Genomic DNA, 25287 nt, shown 5'->3' on the forward strand with positions numbered 1-25287 from the left:
TAAAATAGCCAAGCCTTTGGAGAAGAGGTGGACAGTAGAGAGCCCCCAGGTCCCACTGAGATTTGAATTCAGATTGCAGAATTCAAAGTCTTGAGCACTGCCCTTTCCACCACGCAACCCATAAGCAAGTGTATTTTCTGAGCACCCATGACTTTTTTCGGGCTGGTGGTGGGGAACCCTGTTCCACTGGGGTACAGTGTCCCCCAAAGGTCTGAGGCTGGAGGTCAAAGCAGTGAGGCAAGAGTGAGATCTAAAAGGAAACTTTATGATGCATGCATGCAGGCTGCCAGCTTCCAAAGAAGTGGGAGCCCTGAGAACCAGTTCCAAGGACTCTTTCCAGTTTGTTTGGACAGTTTAGTCGTTAATTGTCGTCTTTAACATATAAAAGTCTCAGCAGAATTGCCCTGAGACGTGTCTGCAAACACCAGCTGTGCTTGAGGCCAGTTTACACTACAAAGGTACCTGATAACCCAGACAGAGGAGCCTACAGGATAAATCGTCTCTCGGCAACAAGATAGGGACTTCGAGGTGACAGGGTGGGGACTTCAAAGAAGTGCAGATGACCCCCTGGTATCCCCTTCCAGAGTGAGTCTGGTTAGCGTGAATAAAACCCTTTTAACCCTGAGAGCAGTTTTTTCCCCCACACCCCTTTTTGCTCTCTTGTCACACCGCTGTCAGTGTGGAGGGGGCCTGCTAGGTGAATTGCAGGAACGGTCCCCTGAGCTGCTCGTGAACTGTAGGCAAGGAGGCATCAGCTTTTCTCCTGCTTCTCAGAATTTTTTTTCTTCTTGTAAAGAATGTGCCAGCAGGAACTCAGTGCTGCTGGGGGATTGGGGAATGTGCCCTTCAGAGGTCTTTGCCACGAAAATGAAAAGGGGTGCCCTTGTGGTACCTTGTAAACAAAGCCTGATGGGAGCAAGTGAAGCAACGATTTTTCATCTATTGTAAATAACTTGTTGTTGTAACGTGACAATTTGTGCTGTCACCCAGGGTAAGAATTGTGGAGTCTCACCAATGCTTGAAGGTATTGTGGGGCATGGGGCAGTCACCACTGCTGTGTAAGATATGGGTTACACAGGGCTCCCTCCATCAAAGCATTATGAGGTGGAAAAGGGGAGGAATAGTGGTTAATTGAGCTTGCTGGAAGCCTTTGGGCGATACAGCAGGAAAACTGGTGTGACTATTTCTTCCCCCTGCTGTTGGAAGGTAGAGCTGGAGATGGGTCTATAACTATTCTGTAACAATCCATCCTGGTGAGACTGAGATGCTGTACGTAGGTCCAGAGCTGAATACCACTCTGGACTGAAATCCCCTGTGAGCGGGTAGCTGAAGCCCTGGAGTGCTACAACCCCAGGGTTCTGTCCACTGCAAAACCCACAAGAGAGTAGAGGGGCATCTGGTGTGAGAAGCAGCCAGCAGGTGTGCTGGCGGGTGGGCAGCTGGCAAGGGAAGCGGAACGATGGTCCAGCACAGAGGTTGCATTACCTCCTGTTCAGTGCGGGAACGCGTCAACGGCCCCATCGACACCAGCCTCTTCCTTTCGGAAGGGGCATGGTCATGAGTGAGGTCAGAAGATGCAAAGGAGGTGGCACCATGAATATTCAGTGCCTCATTAGCATAACGGAGGACACGGCGATTTAAAAGTGCCACTTTCGAATCTTGTGCCGTCTGTGTGGGGGGGGCCTGTCGAAGGGACCCCCTATTCTTCAAATGTCCCTTCTTCCTGTTTAGTTTTATGAAGGGGCGAGTGTAGACAAGTCTAAAGTGATGTGTCAGGGCCTGCACGGACTGGGCAGACTTGTAAGTGGGCCATTTGAAGCAGGTAGGGAGAAAGTTTGGGTGTGTGGATTGACTCTTTACAGTAGAGGACTGCTGAGCCTGAGAGGCAAAGGGCGCTGCTCCATCTAATTGAGCTGGGACACTTAGTTGAGGGTTGGTTGCGAACTCTGGGTGTGGTATTTCCCCAAGCTTGTGCCATATGACTTTTCTGCCTCTTTCATTAAAAGCTTATTTTCTACACTCAGACTCTCTGCTTGTGAGTGGGGAAGCATTGCCTCTGCCAGGCGCCCAGGGGTGTGAGAATTTCCCGGGCTACTGGGTGGGGGCTCCAGCTGGTTCTATGTGAGGTGGATGAAAAGGGACCCCTGGATGTTGAAACAGGCCCTGGTTGCTGCCGACTCATTCTGACAAAAGGCTCACATTACACAGCTGTAGACCATCTCATTAGAGTGAGCTCCCTCTTGAGTCCCTCAGTAAATCAAAGGGGTGACCATGCTCCAGTCTCTTTCATCGAGTACTAGAACTGGAAGGGACCTCACGAGGTCTACAAGCCCAGTTCCCTGCACTTTACCTTGCACAGACTCCCCAAATGTCAATCAAAACCGCAGCAGCTAAGATGAAACATTAAAAAGCATTTATTCCCCACAAGCAGATCAGTTGCATGTGTTTCGAGGTGGTATTGGTGCTGGAGTCCAGAACTGCTCCAAGAGAAAGAAAAGAGAAATTCTGGTCTAATTCCTAAATGTTCTCAGGCTGAGCCAGATTGGAAGGTTTCCCTTCCCCATAACTTCTGGCAGTTTGTGCTTGCTGGGATGGTTTTCTGGTTTGGACAAGTCAAAGGTTTCTTTGACTTTCCAACATTGTTGCTGTCTTCAGTGTAGGTACAGGAGGAGAGGAGAAAAGATCATATCAATGTCCCTTATTTTACATGCTCCTCTGGGTGCCAGAAAGATCCTTGGTGAGTCTCAGAGCCAGGCAGCTCACGGCGTACAGCCCATTGAGCAGCTGCCTTTCATGGGAACTGTGACTCTGTTACCTACATGTCCCTTAGTGGTGAATGGCCAGGGATGGTAACTTGACATCTAGCTGGGTGTGGGTCACTCCTTTGTTGCTACTGCAGAGTTAGTCCATGGGTGTTTCTCAAAATCACAACAAAGAAAGAGCAAATGTTTTGTCTTCCAAGGTAAGAAACGTACATTTATGAGAGAGAATTTTATCCTTCATTGCTTCCTTTTGCATGAGTACCCCAGTGGCCTAATGGATAAGGCATTGGCCTCCTAAGCCAAAGATTGTGGGTTCAAGTCCCATCTGGGGTAAAGCCCTGTCTCCCTGGTATTAGTTGCAAGGCAAAGGTGGGGCTTTCATAAATCAGATAGGGTCCTTGCAGCAGTGGTCCTTTTGAAGTGCAGGAGGCTGCTTTTATGCTATCGAGTTGTTGCGCATTGACATCACTGCCTGATTAGCATCTGTTCAGGCTTCCCAAGCTCTGCACCCCATCCGTGGGCAGGACTGACTCTCCCTCAGCAGGAGAACAGCAGGTTTATTAGCTGACAGGACACAGCATCTTACAGGAGAGTCAGTACGGTAGGCAGAGACAGCCAGTCCAATCCGTGTTGGGAAGAGGAGGCCCTGAGGGGCCCCCAGAACCGGGGCCTTGCCCCCTCCTTTGTCTCTCTCTCCCTCCCAGCCCAGACTAACTGCTCCCAACTCCCAGTTTCAATTTAAACTCCTTGGGCTCCACCTCCCGCTTTATCTGCAGTACAAAGGTGTTACCTGGTCACCAGGTTACCCTCAGCAGGAGCCCCACCCCCTCTGTGAGCCACTCACACACACACACACACACACACACACATACCCCCCTACATCACAGCATCTTCTGAAGTGGCGCACTCCCATAGCCCCTGCAAAAGAGAGGCTCGTGTGGCCACATCCCACATGTGTCAGACAGAAGTTGGGTTGTGGAGAAGGAGAAAGGGGTTGCTTGAGAAAAAGCAGATCCTGAAAATGGGCCACTGTGGGAAAGGAAGAGACTCAAATCTGTGGGTACCCAAGAGGCTCCTGTTACCACCTGCCCTCAGCCTGAGGAGACTGATGGAGTGAGCTCTCTCCCGCTGGCAGCACAAGCCCTCTCCTCTTCCTGCCCTGGGCTTTGCCGTTCCTCTGTACGCAAGTGACAGACACTCGCTTTTGAGTCATTGATCTTCAGGCCCCTGCAAGACAAACCCGCTTCCCCGGCTCCTTTTCCTCCCCCATGCCAGAGTGGTTTTACAAATGGAGTTTCATTAAACTTTCTCTCTCCAGAACAAAAAAGCAGTAAAGTAGCACTTTAAAGACTAACAAAATAATTTTGAGGTGAGCTTTCGTGGGACAGACCCACTTCTTCAGCCCACAGCCACAGCAGAACAGACTCAATATTTAAGGCACAGAGAACCAAAAATAGTAATCAAGGTTGACAAATCAGAAAAATGTATTATCAAGGTCAGCAAATCAGAGAGCAGAGGGGCGGGGCGGGAGGGGAGTCAAAAATTAGATGAAGCCAAGTATGCAAAAGAGCCACTGTAGTATCCCAGAAAATTTGCATCCCGGTTCAAACCGCGTGTTAATGTGTCGAATTTGAATATGAAAGAGAGCTGAGCAGTCTCTTTTTCCAAATCGGAATAAAAATTCTTCAATAAGATGCAAATTCTTAAGTCATTAACAGAATGGCCCACTCCATTAAAATGTACACTGACTAGTTTGGGAATCAGGAATGTTTTGATGTCCATTTTGTGGCCATTAACTCTTTGTCTGAGAGAGTTTGAAGATGTCAGCTTTGATTACTGTTTTTGGTTCTCTGTGCCTTAAATATAGAGTGTGTTCTGCTCTGGCTGTGGTCTGAAGAAGTGGGTCTGTCCCACGAAAGCTCACCAGAACACTCTGCTTGGAGCCAGCCCCCGCGCCTCTCAGAGAAAGGGAAAATCCAGTGGAGAAAATGACTGACCTGCACCGCAGGCATTGTGGCTGCACCGGGGGTGAAAACAGGTTCTCAGTGATCTCTATTTCTGGGTGTGGCAAAGAGGGCTTGGTGTAAGCCTCAGCCTGGTTGTCTTCTGAGCAGGTGGGCTGGGCTCAGTGCCTGAGTTTCTTCCTTCCCTTCTGTTAACAGATCAGTTGGTACAGTGGGAGTGTAGGCAATGTGTCAGCAGGAACGCAAGGTTACTGAGGCTGGGGTTTCCTGAGGCTGGGAGGAACGTGTCTCCCAGAGATGGTTTGCATAAGAATGCAAAGGTGTGCCTGTGTGATACCTTTCAGGCAAAGCCTAATGGGTAGCAAGTCAGCCATGAGATTTGGTCTATTGTAAACATGTTGTTGTAAAATCACAATTTAAGCTGACACTCTGTGTGGGAATCGTGAGATCTCACCAATGCTCTGGGTTGTTGTCGGGGACAGGGCAGTCGCCGTAGCTGCATAAGACATGGATGACACAGGGCTCCCTGTTTTAAAGCATTGTAAAGCCAGCAAAGAGGGGCATTGATTTGCTCAGCTGTTTGAGTGTCTTGAGCTTGCCTGTGCTTTAGCTGCAAAAGTATAAACTTGTCTTAAGTAATTTTCTCCACCTGTTAAAAGAGAGAGTTGGATAGAAGAGCAAATGTAAAACCCCACAGGAAATATTGGGAGCTGAAATTACAAAGTAGCACCTAAGACCATGTAAAGCTGAAATCAGAGGGATCTGCCTCAGGATGATTCCCAGCAGTATAATAGATAAGGGAGTAACAATGATGACTGGTAGGTGGCTGGAAGGAGAAGTGGTGGATGATTGGAGGCCAGTGGCTGGCAGGAGGCAGCCAGAGGATGCTGCAGACAAGTGGACAGCTTGTACTGCCCTGGTGATGTATGTGTGGGCTCTGGGTTCGGGACTGCACTGCGGGAGGCAGGCCCTGTAATTGTGTTTGTGATAAAGGGCCAAGAGCCCCAGCAAGAGACTGGGTTCTACTGCATATGGGGATGGGATCTGGGTGAAGGGGGTTTGTCTCTTCTTTGCTTAGATACACTGCATCTGTCACTGTAACCTGGGGGTACGTTATGGTCATTAAACAAGCTGTTTCTATCTCAGACTCTGCGCTTGCGAGGGGGCAGAACCGCCTTACAGGCACCCAGCACGGGGGTGAAATTGTCCCAGGCCACTGGGTGGGGGCTGAAGCTGGTTGGTTGTACCCTTGACAGGAAACCCCCCAGGAGTTGAGCCCGGCCCTTCTGGCAGCACCAGGCAGAAATAGAAGGGTTACGTGAGGAAAAGGAAAGGAAGAAGAAAGAGCATGTTGGTTTGCGGGGGCTGCTGTGCTGATTTCAGGTTTAAACTGCTGGCTGAGGAGGAGAGTGGGCCAGGCTGGGGGGGTGTCTGAGCCAGGGGACAGACCACACCAGCGGGAAATGGTGGCCTGACAACTACTTGCATTTACTGCAGCTAACTCAGTGCAGTGCCAGGTTTGTGGTGGCTGCTGGTGGGGGGGAGGTAGTGGAGATTAGGAGGGGCCCCTCCCTTAGTAAAACAGTGGCTGGCTGAGTGGGAGGAGAGAGCAGGAGGGTTTCAGCCACAGCCTCCCTCAGAGCAGCTGAGGTGAACACAGCAACCAATTCCCCTTTGGCTTGGTGCATGGGGAGGGCTTGGAACCAGTGGGGGACATGGGCCAATTTCCGGGAGGTTCCTCTGAAGGTGCGATACTCTTGGTGGAGCTCCAGTGAGCCTCATTCATACAGCATGAGGAAAAGTCCCACACTCAGGTGTGCCTCTGGATAAAAAAGGCCCAGCCCTTGAACAGACAGAGATTTACAGCCAGCACTCGCTGTACCAGGAGGTCCCACTGAGCTGTCAACTAAGATTGCACAGTTAACAATTCTGAGTGAGTGTTGCCCATTACACCAGGCAACCTGCAACTTAAGCCTTTTCTGGACAGTCTTGGGAGGCCGGCACCATGTACTCCTGGGCTGGCCAGACTGTCATGTTCACATTCCTTCTGAGAGAGGTCAAGTTACTTCTCCATTGTAACAAAACTCTCACCATTTTCCACTGGTGAATAACAAGGTGGTGGTGAACTTGACTGAAGCTGAAGAGGTCCCAAATGCTCCTTTTCACAGGGTTTCCTTAAAGGAAATATATTTTCATCTCCCTCTTCAGTAAGTGGGGGGTTGCACTAGATGTTTGAAATGGATTTAAACACTGCACGTTTCCATTGGCAAATGTACCAGCACTGAGCACACGCAACCCTCAGATGCAGTCAGTTCCCAGCCTGCGAGGCTCAGATTCTTCTTCGAGTGTCCCCGTGGGTGCTCCACATTAGGTGTCGGGCTCACCCGGCGCCGCAGATCGGATCTTCCAAGCAGTTTCTGCCGGACCGCGCATGCGCCGGTGCGCGCCGCTCCCCCGCGCGCTCCCGGCCATGTGCGCGATCCGGTCCCGGCCAGTTCCTCTTAACCGCCGTCGGCTGCAGACGGAATCCAACTAGGCTAAGGCCAAGTAGTGTATTCAACGACTTTATCTGTTTTTTCTTAAAGTTTTTTTCAGGCACTTAGGCTACTATAAGCTAGCCGGTTGTTATTTTGTAAAAAAAAAAAAAACAAAAAAACAACGAACAAGCTAGGAGAGGGACAGCTCAGCCAGTCCCAGTAACAAGCGCCGGAGGCCAGGAGCTAGGGCTATCAGCCCTCCTGCTAAGGCAGGCCATCGGACGGGGAAAACGGCACAAAGAAGGTGCTAAGTACCCACTTAAAAACTCAAAGACTCACCAACAATGTCCTCTTCAGGCTTTAAAACAAGAGAAAAAAAAAAAAAATGCTGCTTCTCGATAAGGCCCTCCAGCCAGAAGCGCCGGAGCGGCCGCAGCAGGAGGGACCCTCCGGGGCCCTTAAAAGGAAAGCTGCCTCCCTCACTCCATCAGCGCAGAAACGGAGGAAAGTATCTCCAGCCCGATCCCTGCCGGCAGCAACAGCGAGCGGGACGGGAGGAGCAAGCAGCCCCCAGCCGCAGCAACAGCTGATCGGCGGCGGCACGGAGAGCCACGTGGAAACGGCTCAGCCTCCAATACTCAGCCAGCCGCCCAGCACCGCAGGCAGGGCGGCGGCTAAGCAAACGCCGGTACCGGCGGCACCGCAGGCAGCGGCACCGACCCCCGGGGAACCGGCGGTGCAGAGCGCGCAGGCACACAGCCTGCCGGCACCGGAGGACACCGCACATGCGGCATCGCCCTCGAGCGTGCCGAGCTCGGTGCGGACGGGGCCGGAATCCCCTGTATGCTCCCCAGCCCGATCCCTGCCGGCAGCAACAGCGAGCGGGACGGGAGGAGCGAGCAGCCCCCAGCCGCAGCAACAGCTGATCGGCGGCGGCACGGAGAGCCACGTGGAAGCAGCTCAGCCTCCGATAATCAGCCAGCCGCCCCGCACCGCAGGCAGGGCGGCGGCTAAACAAGCGCTGGTACCAGCGGCACCGCGGGCAGCGGCACCGACCCCTGGGGAACCGGCGGTGCAGAGCGCGCAGGCACGTAGCCTGCCGGCACTGGAGGACACCGCACGTGCGGCACCGCCCTTGAGCGTGCCGAGCTTGGTGTGGACGCCGGAATGCCCTGTATGCCCCCCAGCCCGATCCCTGCCGGCAGCAACAACGAGCGGGACGGGAGGAGCGAGCAGCCCCCAGCCGCAGCAACAGCTGATCGGCGGCGGCACGGAGAGCCACGTGCAAGCGGCTCACCCTTCGATAATCAGCCAGCCGCCCCGCACCGTAGGCAGGGCGGCGGCTAAACAAGCGCCGGTACCACCGACCCCCGGAAAACCGGCGGTGCAGAGCGCGCAGGCACGCAGCCTGCCGGCACCGAAGGACACCGCACATGCGGCACCGACTTCGAGTGTGCCGAACTCGGTGCGGACGGGGCCGGGATCCCCTGTATGTCAGGGGCGGAGTTACCTCCTCAAGGGAGGGGGAAGACTGCACACAAGAGGAGGCATTGCAGCCCCTCTCCTCACAGGGCTGTGTAGTTGCTTTCTCACAGCCCTCCGCTATGTTGCAGACTCCAACTAGAAGGCAGGGGTCCCCCCCCCCTTGGCCTACCCGGAGCCCCCTTCTCCATTTCTGCAACCAGCCTCACCCTGGCTGGGACCACCTCTCCAGGGTCTCGACGGTCTCCCTCCCCCAGACGCAAAGGGTATGCACCAAGGGAGTGGTCTAGGTCACCTTCCCAAGACCAGTGCTTATACTGCCATGGTCGCCCCTACCACGCAGGGCATAGACACCATCGGCAATCTACTAGGGAAAGATCCCTACGAACGATCTCGTACCCCCGAGGGCAATTGTGACCGGGGACAGAGACTTAAGCATCTCAGGGGGGACTGGTTATGGAACCCCGAGATTTTTCCTCGCACACCTCTAGTGAGAGGGTGTACCATCATCAGCAGGAACCGGAAGGGTCCAGAAAGACGTACCCCAGCGGTTCCTCGCTTTTCTCCCCGGATGAGGCTACGGCCCCGGGGGGCGTCCATCCTCCGGACGATCTCAAACAGTTCCAAGAGCTGTTTTACGAGGGTGGCCTTCACGCAAGGCTTCCAGACAGCAAAGGTGCAAGAGCAACACCATAAGCTCCTCAAAAATCTGAGACCTCCGGCCTCCTCCAAAATAGCAATACCGCTGATGACGCAATCTTGGAGTCTGCCACTATGATATGGCAGACTCCTGCGACTATTCCGCCTGTCCACAAAAGAGCGAAAATAAATAAATAAATAAATAAATAAATACTTCGTGCCCACGAAGGGCATGGAGTTCCTGTTCAGCCACCCACAACCAAATTCTTTGGTGGTGGAGTCGTCGCAACGTGGGGGAATAAACAAACATGCCAAAAAGCTAGAGCTGTTGGGCAGAAAGGTCTACTCCTCCTCCACGCTACTGTTGCCAATGGCAAATTACGCAGCGCATCTAGCGAACCATAATTTCAACAACCACATTAGGTTGACCTCCCTCATGGACTCGCTTCCAGAGGGCACGAAACCAGTGCTCAAGGCCATCATCCGACCATTTTATAACCAGTGGCAAAGGATCACCACAGACACATGGGTGCTGGAGATCATAGCCACGGGGTACGCCATCCCCTCCCAGTTGCTCCCACCGCCATGACCTCCACCCGGGGCCCCACCTCCAGGAGACCTCCCATGTAGCGAGGCTCAAGCAGGAGGTAGACCATCTCATGCTCGTAGGGGCAGTGGAAAGAGTGCCGGAGCAACTGCAAGGGAGAGGGTTCTACTCGAGGTACTTCCTCACGGGGAGGTCCATCTTAGATTTTCGAGGCCTCACCGGTACCTGCGCAAGCAACGTTTTCGGATGATCACAAACGCCTCCATCCTTACGGCACTAGACGATGGAGATTGGTTCGCAGCCCTTGACTTACAAGGTCCTACCGTTTGGGCTCTCCTCAGCCCCCAGAGTCTTCACCAAGACCTTGGCAGTGGTGTCAGCCTACCTGCACAGACAGGGGGTATTTATATTCCAGTATCTGAATGACTGCCTACTCAAAGGGGCCTCAAAGGAGGAGGTACTACGCATAATATGTGTCACAGCAGGCACGTTCTCTTCGCTCGGCCTGCTTATCAATCTGACAAAATCAAAGACAGACCCCGCACAGGACATAGAGTTCGTAGGGGCACGCATAAATTCTATTACAGCGAGGGCGTATCTACCAGAGACTCGCTTTCGGGCCATCGGCTCCCTCGCGCAAGGCTTCACCTTCAGCCCTATGGTGCCGGTTCTGACGTGCTTACAGCCGCTGGGCCACATGGCAGCAGCAACGTTTCGTAGAACAGAACGCCAGGTTACACATGCGCAGCATGCAGCATTGGCTGGCGAGCGTATACAAACCGGCAGCACACACTGTTCACAGGATGGCGTCGCCCACAACGGAGGTGCGCAAATCCCTGCAATGGTGGGTAAACCCCGAGAACCTGCTTACAAGGGTACCCTTCCACCAACCACACGTATTGGTTTTTCTTACTACAGATGCCCCCCTCATAGGGTGGGGAGCACACATGGGCGAAGAGGTGACGCAAGGGCTGTGGTCCTCTATGGAGCAGTCACTGCACACAAATATACTGGAGCTCAAAGCAGTGTTCAACGCCTGCAGACACTTTCGAGACCAACTGAAAGGCAAGGTAGTCGGGATCAGTACAGACGATACCTCCACCATGTTTTATATAAATCGGCAAGGAGGAGCTCGGTCCCGTGCCTTATGTGTAGAAGCAGTCCGGTTGTGGAACTGCTGCATCGCCAACAATGTAACCTTGAAAGCCTCGTACTTACCAGGCGCTCGCAATGTGAAGGCAGACCAGCTGAGCAGGCGTTTCGCACTCACGCACGAGTGGCAGATCCGTCCCGATCTGCTGCAACCGATTTTTCCACGCATAGGGTTTTTCCCCAGATAGACCCTGTTTGCTACTCAGCACAACAAGAAGTGCCCACGATTCTGCTCCAGGGCAGGACTGGGACGGGGGTCCCTGAGGGACGCCTTCGCGATCTCATGGAGGGGCCCCCTGCTTTACGCTTTCCCTCCCACAGTGCTCATCCACAAAGTGTTGCAGAAAGCCAGGAGGGAAGGAACCTGAATGATCCCGATAGTCCCAACGTGGGATCGACAGCAATGGTTCCCCCTATTCCTGTGCATGTCGGACCGGCCACCGATGTCCCCTCCGGTGGCGCGGGATCTGCTCACGCAAGCCCAGGGGTCCATAGTGCATCCGCACCCCCAAAGCCTGCGACTACAAACGTGGTTAATCCATGGCTCAGCTCCCTAGAGAGCACATGTACGGAGGAAGTGCAGCAAGTCCTAGAAAGTAGCAGGAGGACTTCCACCAGGAAGACCTTCAAGCAGAAATGGACTCGCTTTACGGCATGGTGTTCTACCAAACAGCTAGCCCCCTTTCGGTGCCTATGGCTGTGATATTAGAGTATTTACTGGACCTCAAGAGAGGAGGACTCTCGCTATCCTCGTTTCAGGTCCACCTGGCCGCCATTTTGGTGTTCAGACACGAAGAGGAAGGGCACACGGTGTTCGCCCATCCCATGGTTACCAGGTTCTTCAAAGGGCTGGTAAGCCTATACCCCCCTCAGAAACCGCTTCCACCTCTGTGGAACTCGGACCTGGTGCTTAATGCGAAAAGGGGACCACCGTTTGAGCCTTTGGCCACGGTTTCCCTCCGCCTCCTTATGATGAAGACGACCTTTCTTCTCGCAATCACGTCAGCTCGCAGGGTGAGCGAGCTTGAGGCAGTTATGGCAACGCCGCCCTGCGCTGTTTTTCCAAGGAGGCGGTAACCATACGGCTGCATCCAGCCTTTGTTCCTAAAGTTTCTTTCTGAGTTTCATACTAATGAACCTATTGTTTACCCTTGTTTATCCAAAGCCTCATAACTCTAACAAAGAGGTGCGCCTACACCTCCTGGACGTGAGCAGGCGCTAGCTTTCTATATGGACAGGACCAAGTCCTTCCGGAGAACGGATAGGCTCCTAGTCTCTATCGCTCCCAAATCAAAAGGAGAATGTCTCTCTTCGCAGAGAATCTCTAAGCACATCGTATCTTGCATAAAAAAGTGCTACAAACTCAAAAAGACTCCTTTACTGGCCACGCCCAGGGCTCATTCCACTAGGGCGGTGGCAGCATCAACAGCCTTTTTTCAAGGGCGTTGCGCTAAAAGACATTTGCAGAGTGGCGACCTGGTCATCCTGTGACACCTTCGCCAAACATTACGCCCTTCACAGGGTATTCCAAGAGGATACCCGTCTCTTGGCAGCGGTCCTCTCGGGGACAAGCTGCACATAATCCGATTACCCACCTCCTATCTTGGGTTACTGCTGGGTAGTCACCTAATGTGGAGCACCCACGGGGACACTCGAAGAAGAAAGAAAGGTTACTCACCGTAGTAACGGTGGTTCTTCGAGATGTGTCCCCGTGGGTGCTCCACTACCCGCCCATCCTCCCCGCTCCGGATCTCTGTTTAGTGTTTTGCAGGAGCATCCGAGGCGGTTGGTCAAGGAACTGGCGGGGACCGGATCGCGCACATGGCCGGGAGCGCGCGGGGGAGCGGCGCGCACCGGCGCATGCGCGGTCCGGCAGAAACTGCTTGGAAGATCCGATCTGCGGCGCCGGGCGAGCCCAACACCTAATGTGGAGCACCCACGGGGACACATCTCGAAGAACCACCGTTACTACGGTGAGTAACCTTTCTTTTCTGGTCCATTGGTCGCACAGAGGCACAATATGACGTGCACATGCAGGGCCTGCTCACCACAGGCTGTGCTGGGCAGGGGAACCAGAGCCAGCACTGGGGGAGTCAGGAGTCTGACACACAAAGACCTCATGGTGCAGGACAAGCTCAGAGCTCTTTGGCTCCATCACAGTCAGACAGCAGCAGTGGGGCCTGTCCCAGGCACAGGGACAAGCCCGTGGCTCTCAGCAGGCAATATTCACCAGGCTGGGGCAGAGCTGCCAGGAGCCCCAGAAAGGCCCCAAGCCCAGGAGCAGCACAGCCCTACCAGAGAGGAAACTGCAGAAGTGACCAATGCAGCAGCAGAAAAGGCCCCAGTTCCTGAGCTGCAGGCGTTGGCCAGAGCCCCTGAAAGCAAGACCTGAGTGAGCCAGGCTAACAGCAGCCCTACTGCCATGGGTCAGAAGGTGGCGCTGAGACGAGCATGCAGTGACGCCCGCCCCCAAAGGCTCATGTCGTAGTTAACCTTGGGGCTACCAGAGAGGCTAGAGTCCTGGTCTGCAAGATGAGGGGTTTCTCACCTGGGACAGCTGCCTGCCATGTCCCCTGCTGCTCTGCTTGGCCTCAAAAAAGAACCAAACCCAAGAACCAACCAGAGCAACAAAACACGTGCAGAGACTGGAACAACTCAGAGTCCTGAGCGTGAACTAAACCAGACGGTAACTGTGGCAGGACATCCCCCCAGCACAGGCTTGTGAAGGAATCACTGCCCAGGCTGCACCTGGAGGAAATGACGAGGAGCACAGAGCGATTGCCAGCAGGAGCAGCTGGGGCTGCAAAGGCAGGATGGATGCTAGTAACACAGAGGCTGCTGGGAAATGGCCATCACTTGAAAGGCTGAGGGTTCATAGCCAGTAGAGCCAAATGAAGGGGGAGTTGTAGGACGCAATGCAGGGGAGGAGCAGTGGGAGCTGGGAGGGAAAAGCCAAGAAGTGCTTGGAGTAGGGTCCCTGCTGGGCTGGAACCAGAGGGAGAGTGGGCCTGGGTTCCCCCAACAGCCCCTGCTGGTGTAGCATAGATTGGGCCTGTGGCAGGGAACAAGTGTACTGCCTGGGTCACTGTAGGAGTGACAGAGAATTGAAGGGCCTTTAGCTCAGAAGATGGGAAATGCCAAGTTATCCAAAAGGCAGCTGAGTTGCAAGCTGGGCATTGGTGGCTTCTGCCAGCAGGAGGTGCTGCCACACTGAAGAGAAGGGGTGTAGTCACTGGCAGGGGCCTCATCTTGGCAGAGCTACTGCCTGGGCTGAGCCATCCAGTTCAATTCAACTACTTCTACACACTGAGCAAATGAACTGAGGCAGAATTAGTGCAAGGCCACCAGCTGCCCAGGGAGAGCATGAGGAAAAGGGCTTGTCTGGGATTTGAACCCAGGACTTCTCCCACCCAAAGGGAGAATCATACCCCTAGACCAACAAGCCCCCTTTTGAGAACAGACCGGGAATATGCTCCAGGACCAGGTTTGAACAAACAGCCAGTGCTCTGAGAAGTTCTGCATCAAACTTCTGATTTCCAAGGTCATTTCCAAGGTGTCTTCACAGGTCTAAATGAAGAAACTAACTTCACATTCTGAACAGGTCACAAACCACTCTGAATGGGAGAAAAATGTCGGGAACAACACAAAGTCAAGGAGAGCAGCAAACACACTCTCTGGGGGCAGCATCAGGGAGTTCAACTCAAGACTTTTTGCTCTCTGAGCAACACTCGGCCTTGCAAAGCAAACCCAGCTGTGCAGGAAGAACAAACATCACTTCTCACACCCACTGCACCTGACCTCACCTCCCAAACCTTCCCCACACTCCCTCCTGCCTGGAGTGAGACTCACACACTCTGAGCTGGATGGACTGGTGGTACTGGGCTTAGTCCTTCATGGCCCCTTTACTTGCCTGGTCTCTGACTCTACCCAGCAGAAGCTGAGATCACTCTGGTGCCTTACAGGATCCAAACACCAGCAAAGCTGGGCAGGCCCAGGTGTTGGGGCTGGCAGGGAATCAGGTGTGGGTTCTTGGTATCCTCTGTGCTGCTGGGCCTGGGCTCTCACACATTTGCTGAGCTAGATGTGATGGTGCTATACATGCAACAGGGATGGTTTTGTGAACTGCAAAAGTCTGCAGCTTGCTCGTGTTTTGGCAGATGATCATTCAGAGTCTTTCAAATGTGTCATATTCAGCTGCATGGTGTCTGCACACTTTGCAAATGTGTGTGCAGAGAGGATGTCAGTTACCCTGTGAATTCACAGCCAGAGCTATTATCTCCTCTGTTGGCCGGATATTGCTCTACAATCACCACCGACCTTTCCAATCTCTGCATCTCCGTTATTTGTCTCCAGCTGGTTTTTGTAAAGGAAAAATGGACTTATCTCATCATTCTTGGGGCGTCAGAGAAATGTGTCCCAGCAGCCAGTTGCAGTCAGCAGCAAGAAGGGCTGGGGCTGATGTCTGGAGGAGGAGAGAGGCAGAGATGGGGCAGGCGATGAAGCAGCTGGAGGGAGGCAAGGAGCACATGGCAGCAGCCTGCCAAGAATCACAGGTTCCCAAGAAAAGTACAACTGCAGGGCCCATAGGGTAATGGGCAGCACTCAGGGTTCTCATTCCCGCAATCTGCGTTGAAATCTCAGTGGGACCTCGAAGTGCTGGGGTGGTTGGCTGCAAATCTCCGGCTCTATCATGGTTGTGCTTCTCCATCCACATGCTTGTTAAGAGAGGGGTTTGGGCCTGATGGTGGATGAATGAGGTGGACTGGAGTTCAGTCTCTGATTCGGCTGGTTCACTGACATAGCTGCAATGTGTGCAAGTGCAGAGGAGACCGTGACTGCCTTCAGGCCTCCATAAAGACCCAGTGTGGGGCTCCTCCCCCTCACTAAGGCCATGCCCAAACGAGGATGTGGCTGTCAGGGCATCATCACAAGGGGGTAAAGAAAATGGCCAATCCCTCTGTGGGGCTTGCGTTGGAGTAGGACATAGACCTGGAAGAGACTTTTTCCCAGCTGCTGCTGAGAAGCACGGAAGAACCCAGGGATGGCTGTGCTGGTGGAAGGGGAAATACATTCAGGTACAATGACTGGTTGCAGAGTTCAGACAACAACCTGGCTTCCAGCAGGCAGGGGGGATTTGGGGCTCTCTGTGTGTAGCCATGTGCAATGGCACAAGAGAGCACCTTGAACGTCTCCCCTCCCCCTGGAGGGAATGGGAACAGCTCTGACCAGGAGGCTGGATTTGGAAGAGGAAGTCAGGGCCATGAACGAAGTGCAGGGCTGGGATGCGAAACTCAGGACCACTTCCCCAAATGTACCTTCTATCCCCCATCTGACACTGTGTTCTGCTAAAGCTGCCCGGCTGCCTCCAGCGTGAGCTGAGCTCAGGGGCAGTTGGCTCCCTCACTCAGTGCATCCCAAGGCCAAATCAGGGCAGGGCTGGGTGCGGTGCTGTGCCTGAGGCCCTGTGCCCCATTAGCTGTGGGCTTGTTCAACTGCTCAGGAGAGATTCCAATGTCACTCAGCTGATTCGCAGAGTGCTCACTACTGAGGCTTTTGTTTCTGTTGGTGGTGCTCACTGGTGCATAGTTCAGAGCATATCAAATTTATTCCACACATGGATGGAAGAGGCTGGAGGGAACATTGTCTGTGGGTGTCCAGCCAGGCCAAGGGAGGGCTGTTCATTGTGTGTTGGACCTCACTGGGAGTTTGGGGAGGGCAGCTGGGGCGGCTGAGCTGGGTGTGTGGCTGGGTTTGTTGGGTTACATCACAGTGGTTTTCTCTTCTGAGGTGTGGTGCTTTTTGTGGGGGGAACTCTTATCCCCATGACACACCTCAGGCAGGAGCCTTTTCTCTTTGTGCCAAGGCATGTGGCTGGGATCCAGGACTCAGGACCCTTTCCCCAAATGTACATATTCCCCTCCCACCACACACATCTGACACTGTTCCACTTCAGACTCTGGAGCCTTCACTTTCCCTGGCTGGTGCCTCAAACGGCTTGTATATGTGGGGGGTTAGCTCAAGCGGTACCTCCTCCCCTTTCAGGTGAGGCGAGAGTCGGTTCCATGTGCATATTCTCCCACTGCTGGTTTTCCTTTCCCAGGAGCCCAGTGTTGTCGGCCTGCAAATGTCTCTCTCTTCTGTAACTTTGGCCTCCCTCTTACTAAAATCAGCCACGACAAACTTGTTCAACCTAATTTTGAAGTGTAGACAGAGTCAGAGGCATTTGAACCAGGCTGAGTGGGATTTCTAGGGTGCCACATGAGTCTCTGCTGAAGTGTGGCTGTGTGTGTTTGGCTTAGGTACTGGATTCCTGTTTCTATGACTTCCTCACTTCCTAGAGAGGGAATCCTTGAGGCCAGAAGACCTGGCAAGGAAATGAGGAGCAGAGAAAGCCAATGGAGCTGCTGTGGAGGGCTGGTGCCATTGGGAGAGTGATCCTGCTGCTCCTTCCTGTGTAAGGAGAGCTGTGCAGTGTGGGCTTAGGGCAGGTCGCTCTGAGCCTTGGGAGGCTGGGTCCAGAGATGTCCAACCCTCACCTGCTCTGCTTTCTTCCTCATTGGTTTTTTATCTTTCATGAAACTTTAACACTTGAGGGATAGTGGGGAATAACAGCCAAAAAGAGATCCCGTCACTTGGGTGCTTGATTGCCATTTATTTAACAAATCTGAGCAGAGGAGAATTCCAACCCTCAGACTGCGTCTGCGTTAGCAAGTTCTTTCGAAAGATGTTTTGAAAGAAGGGGGCTCTTTTGAAAGAGCCCATGGATCGTCTGCGCTCTGAAACCATTCTTATGGAAGTCAATGGAAAGAATGCAGGGCTCCTTTTGAAATCAGTCTTCCTTCCTGTTCCAGGAAGAGACCTCCGGGGACGCGCTTCTACACGGCGTTTGGAGTCCGGAAGAACGGTCTTCCGCACTCAAAATTACGTGGCAGTATGCTAATGAGGAATGGGGAGTTTACATCCATGTCTCATTAGCATATTTCAGGTTGTGTATTCCCAGGCCACTTTGGAAGAAAGTGGTCTGTGTAGACACGGCCTTTGAAGGGCCTTTCTTTGGGAAGAACAGTTTTCATTTAGGATCCCTGGTGCGTTCTTTCAAAAGAGCGGGAGCTGGGTGGATGCTCTCTTTTGAAAGAGCAGATCACACTTTTGATTCTCTTCTTTGTGTGTGGACAGAGAGAGTCAAATCTGCCTGACTCATAAAAAAAGTAAGCAAGGTTAGTATTGAAAGAGCTTTACTTTCAGTCCTGGGAAGATGGCCAACTGATCAAAAGCCCTAACCTCAAGACATTTCCCCCACCCCTCACTTGCGTGTTCTGGTCTCCCCAAGGAGGCATGGGTTCAACTCCCATTTGTGGCATCAGTTTTATTTTCTGCATGCCAAACTGGCCTCCAGAGGCTCCTGGAAAGAACTGACCTATCAGCCCACTTCCACTTGTTGGCATCTTCTAACCTTGCACCAAACCTTGCTTTGGATTTCTGTTAGAGCAGTACCACGACAGGCATAACTCAGACATGAACTTCATGGGGAAGTGATGCTGAACCTGCAGTGTCAGTATGACACTTGGAAGTTGCTGAAGGGGAGAATTGGTCTAATGAAGTGGTGTGTGTACACAGCAGCCCTTCCTTAGTAATCTCCCCTGGCCCTGATTACCGTGTCCCCTTTTTAGTTAGGGGAAGTGTAGAGAAGCCCCTTGAGGCACCAGCCAGGCAAAGTGATGGCTCTAGAGTCTTGTGACACGGGTGTGTTGGGAGGAATGTGTCAATTTGGGAAAGGGTCCTGAGTCCTGATCCCAGCCACATGCCTTGGCACAAGGAGCAATGGCCCCTGCATGAGGTGTGTCAGAGAGATCAGTGTTACCACCTCAAAAAGCACCACATTGTTGAAGCAAAAGACTTCTCTGTGTGTAGGCGGCTAACGTTCAGCTTTATTGAATTCAACAAGGCAACAGATGAGCCAAACTGGACACCAGTAAAGCCAGGTCCAGCAAGGCTGCTTGATGCAGCTAACTCCAGTATTTTATACCCTCACACAAAGTCCAGAGCCAGAAGGAATTAGTGAGAGAAACCAACTAGTTTGAGAGAGAAAACTGTAATCAGCCAGGAGGAACAGGTACTAGGGAGGAAGAGCCCCAAATACAGAGTTCATTAACGCATTCCACTCAGCTCACCCTCCCTGCCGTTCCCAAATAGGCCAGGAAAACTCAAGCTCTTGTGTACGTGCAGAACTAAGAAACAAGAAACGGCGTCTATCTAAGATGGCTTCCACAACACCGCAGAAAAGAAAACCACCGTGATGTAACCCAGCAAACCCAGCTGCACACCCAGCTCAGCAGCCCCAACTGGCCTTCCCCAAACTCCCAGTGAGGCCGAGCACACAACGAACAGTCCTGCCTTGGCCTGGCTGGGTACCCACAGGCAATGTTCCCTCCAACCTCTTCCACCCATGTGTGGAATAAAGTGTATATGCTCTGAACTATGCACCAATGTGCACCACCAATGGAAGCAAAAGCCTCAGTGGTGAGCGCTCTGCTAATCAGCTGGGCAACACTCGAGTCTCTCCGAGCAGTCACACAAGGGCACAGCTGATAGGGAACCCAGCCACAGACACAGCACCGCACCCAGCCCTGCCCTGCCCTGACTTGCCTCACTGCAGGGCACAAGGGCTCAGCTCCCTGGGATGCACTGAGTGAGGGAGCCGACTAGTGGAAGGGGTCCGATGCCCTCTCAGCTGTAGGGCAGGTCACCCACATGCCCCTGAGCTCAGCCCATGCTGGAGGCGGCCGGACAGCTGAAGCAGAACACAGTGTCCGATGGGGGTAGATACGTGTATTTGGGGAAGGGGTCCTGAGTGCTGCATCCCAGCCAAGTGCTTCAGCCATGGCCCTGACCTCCTCTTCCAGACCCAGCCTCCAGGGCAGAGCTGTTCCCGTTCCCTCCAGGGGGAGGGGAGATGTTCAAGGTGCTCTCCTGTGCCATTGCACATGGCTGAGCACAGAGCGCCCCAGATCCCCCGTGTGCTGGGAGCCAGGCTGCTGGGTGAATTCTGTGGTGCTGAGGACGTCAGGCCTGGGCCCTGTGATTAGTTTCCAGTGTCTCTGGCTTAACACCAGGTGCCACATTTCAGCTGTGATGGTTGCGCGATGAGGGTGTTGGACTAGACCCCCAATCGGGTTTCCCTGGGCAGGTTCCAATCCTGCTCACAGTGAGGCCTGTGTTCGCCACACTCCTACCCTGGCAGTGCAGGCAGGCGCTCTGAGCACGGCCTGAGCTCGCCACACAAAGGTGCCTGTGCCGGGAGCAAATGCTGAGGCTGTGATGCGGTTGCTGCTCCAGACACGCACTGGCTGCTGCTGTTTGGGGGAGCTCAGAGCAAAGCTCCAGGCAAGTCGGTGCCCCCCTCATGCCCCACTGCTCTCTGCCCCTGAAATGGTGTCCTGCTCTGCTCTGTCTCTGCCCCACCCTCCTCTACCTCATCCCCAGGCCCTGCCGCTCTCTGCCTCTTCCTGTCCCTGCCCCAACTCCTCCCCTCCGGCCACCTCCTGCTCCCCGCAGGCAGGAAATAGTGACAGGCCTGGCCCTGGTAGCTCCACAGACAGGACAGGGCTGGGGGAGCCAGAAATGGGGCAGTGGAGCCTTAGGGGATGAGCCAGAGAGTCACTCAGAGTCCTGTCTCGATTCACACAGCGCCCTTATGGAGCATCCGATCCGCGCGTCCCTGGCATTGTGTGTGTCACTGCCGTGTGCAGGAGTCCAGCCTGGGGCTCCTTGTGCTCGGGGCTGTACAGACACAGACAGAAAAGCCGCCCCTGCAGCCGACAGCTTCCAGGCCCAGCTGAGTGACTGCAGCTGCAAACAGACAGGCAGACGGGGAGCAAGGGAAGAAGCAGACAGCCCTGCCCAGCAGTGCAGGCGGGGATCTCCCAGCACCCGCAGCCTCTCTGCCGTACCGCTTGCTGGAGGACCGTGGTGCAGACGGGTTTGAAGGAGGCGGCTGGGAGCTTTGTGGATCTCTCTGGAAAGCTGCTCCCAGGTGGGAGGGCCTGCGAGGGAGAGAGCAGGAAACGTGTGTGTGGCTGGTCCAAGAGGCGATGGAGGCTGCGGTGAGGCTGACAGGAGGTGGGACCTGAATGGGGTAGCAGTTGTGCAGGGCGGTCGCTCATGAAGGGCCAGGTGAGTGCGGAGCTGCAGCCTGTGTTTGAGGAGGTGAGAAGTGGGAGTCAGCGGAGGCTGCAAGGACAGGGGAGCTGTGTGAGCAGCAGGCCAGGAGAAGGCCCATTTTGCAAATGCTGCGCTGACGGAGCAGCTGCAAAGGAGCAGAGAGTGTCGGGGGAGACACAAGAGCTGCAAACCCTGCCCAGGGCCGGCCACAGCCCCTGTCTGTACCCGTCCAGCAGGGACACATGGACAGAGCTGGTGCAGGACCCAGCCCCAGAGCGGAGCCTGCCAGTGTCCGGACTGTGCAGGTCCCAGGGCAGGGCACTACAGCTGGGTTTTGTTCTAAGCAGAAGCAGGGGAAGAGGGAGCTTCGGTCCGGGCTGTGCCCAAGGTCCATGCATCAGGGTTTTCCTTCCACTGCACAGAGGCTGTGGGTGAAGTGGGTTCAGTGGAGACTGGGGAAGTGTTGAAACAGCTCCCCTCTGCCCCACGCCCTGCCCTCGCCTCCGGCTCTGCCCCTCTCCTGCCCCTGCCCCACCTCCTCCTCCAGCAGCGTTGATGGTGACTGCGGTGGGAGTGGAAGCTGGAGGGTGCGAGTGACCCCTAGTGCACCCCCACGTCACTCTGCACTGCACGTTGGTGAGGCCCTGGGACTGGCCATGGGCAGGAAGTCAGAGCAGGGCACCAGCAAGGGCTGCCTGGCCTGACAGTGTGTGGGTCTGACAGGCTGAGGGGAGTCCAGGGGACAATCACTAACCCCTGGGCTGCAGGCAGTGAGGGAGCTGGGAGGGACACCCCACACTGCAGACGAGTTGTCCCCCCCGGGGAGGAAGGGCTCGGGTGTGCACAGACCCACCGCCAGGGGAAGGGGGATTGCTGGGCGTTCAGGCCATTACAGCCCCAAAAGCTGCAGCTGCCGCTCTGGCCGAGTCCCTGGGAGCAGGAGGAGCGAGTGGGGCCGAGCTTTGGGCTCCAGGCCCTGTGTGTGTCTCTGCGCCCCAGGCACTTTCTCCCACCCCTGGGGTTCGTCTCCTCTCTCTGTGCCCAGCCCCAGGTGCTCCCCACGGGCGCTTTCTCAGGAGCTCCCCACACGGCATTTAGTGCAGGCAGGGGCCATGTTCTGCCTGTGCTGTTGTGCCGGTGGGGAAGTGCCCAGCTCCCAGGGCAGCAGGAGAAAACGGCACTTTCAACAGCCTCTCTCTGGGCACCCCTGAGCAGGGACCCCGGGGGCTCCAGGGCGGGATGGCCACAGGGACGCCTGCCTCAGGCCCTGTGGCTGGTGCTCCAGACTGATCTATTGCTCTCAGTGTCAGAGAGGGGAGTGTGACATTCATCCCCACAGGCCAGTGTCTGCCCCTTTCCCAGCTGTGCACTGCCCAGCCCGGCCCAGCAGCTTGGGCAGACCAGAGCCCCTGAGCCAGCCTCGGGACAGGCCCTTCCCTCAGAGACAGCTGCCCATGTCAGTGGCTGCAGCTGAGCCAGGGCTGCCCCCACCTTGCCCCTGTGTCTGGCTGGGGCACTGCACCCGGCTGTGTTGGGGGCCCTGCTCCCCCGAGGAAGCCGCAGTGCAGGAGACAGGAGTGAGTGTAGCCCTGTTGGGCCAAACCTGCCACCCTGTGTCCCCGGCTGAGCAGCCAGTGGCAGAAAGGTTCCTGGCAGGACTGACGTTGGTGGAGGTGAAAAGCCCATAGAGGTAGCAGGGGAGGTGGCTGAGTGGGGAAGGTGATGCACTAATAATCCCTTGTGCTCTGCATGCCTGGGTTCAGATCCCCTCCTCCCTGCACCTTCCTAGTCACAGGTTTGCTGAGCCCCAGCCTCAGGGTGTAATGTTGCTTCTGACACCCCCCCTCCCCTGAGCATGCTGCCTCCCAGCTCCTCTGCTGGGCTCATGCAAAGCACAGACCAGCTCTGTGAGGCTGAGCTGAGCTCTGGCTGCCAAGGGTGGGGGTGGGATGATCTCATTTGCCTGACAGGGCCCAGCCTGTCTCCAATGTCAGCCCAACAGTGCTCTGCTCACCTCAGTCTCCTGCAGTGCTGCTGCCAGGGCCTCAGCAGGGCCCCACGTGCACCCAGGGGTGCAGTGCTCTGGCAAGGAGGGGGCAGCCCTGGCTCAGGTGCAGCCAGTGAGGGGGAAGGGCACCTCTCCAAGACTTGAGATGGGGCTCTGGTCTCTCCAGGCTCCTGGGCTGGGCAGTGCACAGCTGGGAGAGGAGCAGGTACTTGCCCAGGGGAATGAATGGTGCTCTGCCCCTGACAGCAATAGATCCAGCCACAGGGGGAGGGGCAGGTCTCCACTCAACTGTGCCACCCTGTGCAGCCCTGAGTTCTCCTGTGCTTCTCAGCAGCTGGGGAAAAGCCTCTTTGGGACTCATCTCCTGCCCCACAGTTAAGAGGCCCCTCTGGGGGAGTGGCTGCTTTTCTATCCCATTTTGAGGCTGGCTGCAGAGCACATGCTGCTTTGCAGGGGGGAGCAGCCAGGCCCTGTGATCTTTAGGGAAGTCCTCTGGCCACATGGAGTCCGGGCCCTCCCCTCCTCTTGTGCTGGCCTTGGGTGCTCGGTAGCATTAGGGCATCCCATGAAGGTGTCAGAACTAGCAGCCCCTGCTCCAAGGGCCCAGAGGGGGACAGGTGAGTTGTGCTCCAGCCTGGAACTCTCCCTCTCACCTGCTGTCCCCTGACTTTCTCAGCCTGCTCTGGATGGTCCTTCCTTTAAATGCCGTGTGTGCAATAGGAACAGCCTGGCAGCTCCAGGTACAGGCACCACTTGTGTGGCAATCAGGAGAAGCTGTGAAAAACACAACCTCAGTGCTCATGTATCTCTACACAGACTGGTAAGTTCCAGGGTCCCAACCTATTGCAGCCATGTTGGTGAATCAGCCCAGCCAGAGACCTGTCTAGCTCCAGTGGGCCTCACTCATCCAGGAGGAGGAAAAAACACTTCCTCAGGTGCACCTGTGGATAAAGAAGCCCAAGCTTTGGGGAGACAGAGATTTACAGCAACAACACAACCAACAAGGAGACCACTGAGATTTGAACTCAGATTGCAGAGATCAGACTCCTGCTGTTTACACCCCAGGACCTACCAAATGGAACTTCTTGGGGCACCTGTGACTCTTGACATGCTGGCACCCGGCACTCCATGCCACCCTCCAGCTGTTTCACCTCTCAGGAAACTCCTTCCTGCCCCATTTCTACCACTCTTCTCCCCGAGACATTGAGCCCAGCCCGTCTTGCTGCCGGCTCCACCTGGCTGTAAGGTGACATTTCTCTGAAGCCCCCAAAAGGATGAAAAGGGTCAATTTTTCTTTTACAATAACCAGCCTGCAGAGAATTAACAGAAGTGCAGAGACTGGGGAGCTTGGTAGTGCTTGTGTGTAAATATCTAGCTGAGGGAGAACACAATAGCCTTGGCTGTGAATTCCCAGAGTAATTAACGTCCTCTCTCCACACATATCTACAAATTGTGCAGATACCTTTCCTGCTGGAAGTGAAATATTTGATAGACTCTGAATGAGAACCTCTTTACAGAAATGAGACCCAAAATTCCTCATTTCAGTATCAACTGTAAGTTTCCCTGTGTAGCCAGATTTCAACAGAGGGAGGGGTTTGCTAGGTTTATCTGCATTGGCACTGGTAAATATTAAGGGTTCATCTCCATTTTCAGGATCCCCACACTATAGAAATCCAGAGTATGGTGGTTAAGGTGAGAAAACTCTTGTCATACAAGTGGCTGCCTTTTAAAAGGGGAGCATGGATTAGAAAGAAGATCACTTCATCTGAAATCAAACACTCTACCACTGGCCCACACCCACATTTCACTCTTGCTTGAATCACTAATCTTCAGGTCCCTGTTGGACAAACTCTTCTTCCCCAGGCTCTTTTTTCTGTCCCAGCCTAGAGTAGTTTTTTCAAATGGGGGTTGATTAAACTTTCTCTGCCCAGCTGCACACCACAGCTTCTCCACTAACCTTGCTTCTCCCACTCACAGAGCTACCATCACTCAGGTAGGCAGATTTCCTTTGTGTGTGGGACAGTGTTTTTCTGTCTGCTTGGAGTCTCTTCAGTGATTATAAAGAAGTAGGAGAAAATCTACTGAAGGACATCAG

General features: G+C 54.4%; 2 non-coding genes across 2 annotated transcripts; one reads left to right on the forward strand and one right to left on the reverse strand.

Moving 5' to 3' along the window:
- Positions 1-3022: 3022 nt before the first annotated feature.
- Positions 3023-3095, forward strand: TRNAR-CCU (transfer RNA arginine (anticodon CCU)). The gene has a single exon. It is a non-coding gene; the product is annotated as a tRNA-Arg (tRNA).
- An 11301-nt stretch (positions 3096-14396) lies between these two features.
- Positions 14397-14468, reverse strand: TRNAP-UGG (transfer RNA proline (anticodon UGG)). Its single transcript has one exon. It is a non-coding gene; the product is annotated as a tRNA-Pro (tRNA).
- Between the last annotated feature and the right edge of the window lie 10819 nt (positions 14469-25287).

The sequence above is a fragment of the Carettochelys insculpta genome, chromosome 7 (assembly GCF_033958435.1).
Source record: "Carettochelys insculpta isolate YL-2023 chromosome 7, ASM3395843v1, whole genome shotgun sequence".
In the NCBI taxonomy this organism is placed as follows: Eukaryota; Metazoa; Chordata; order Testudines; family Carettochelyidae; genus Carettochelys; species Carettochelys insculpta.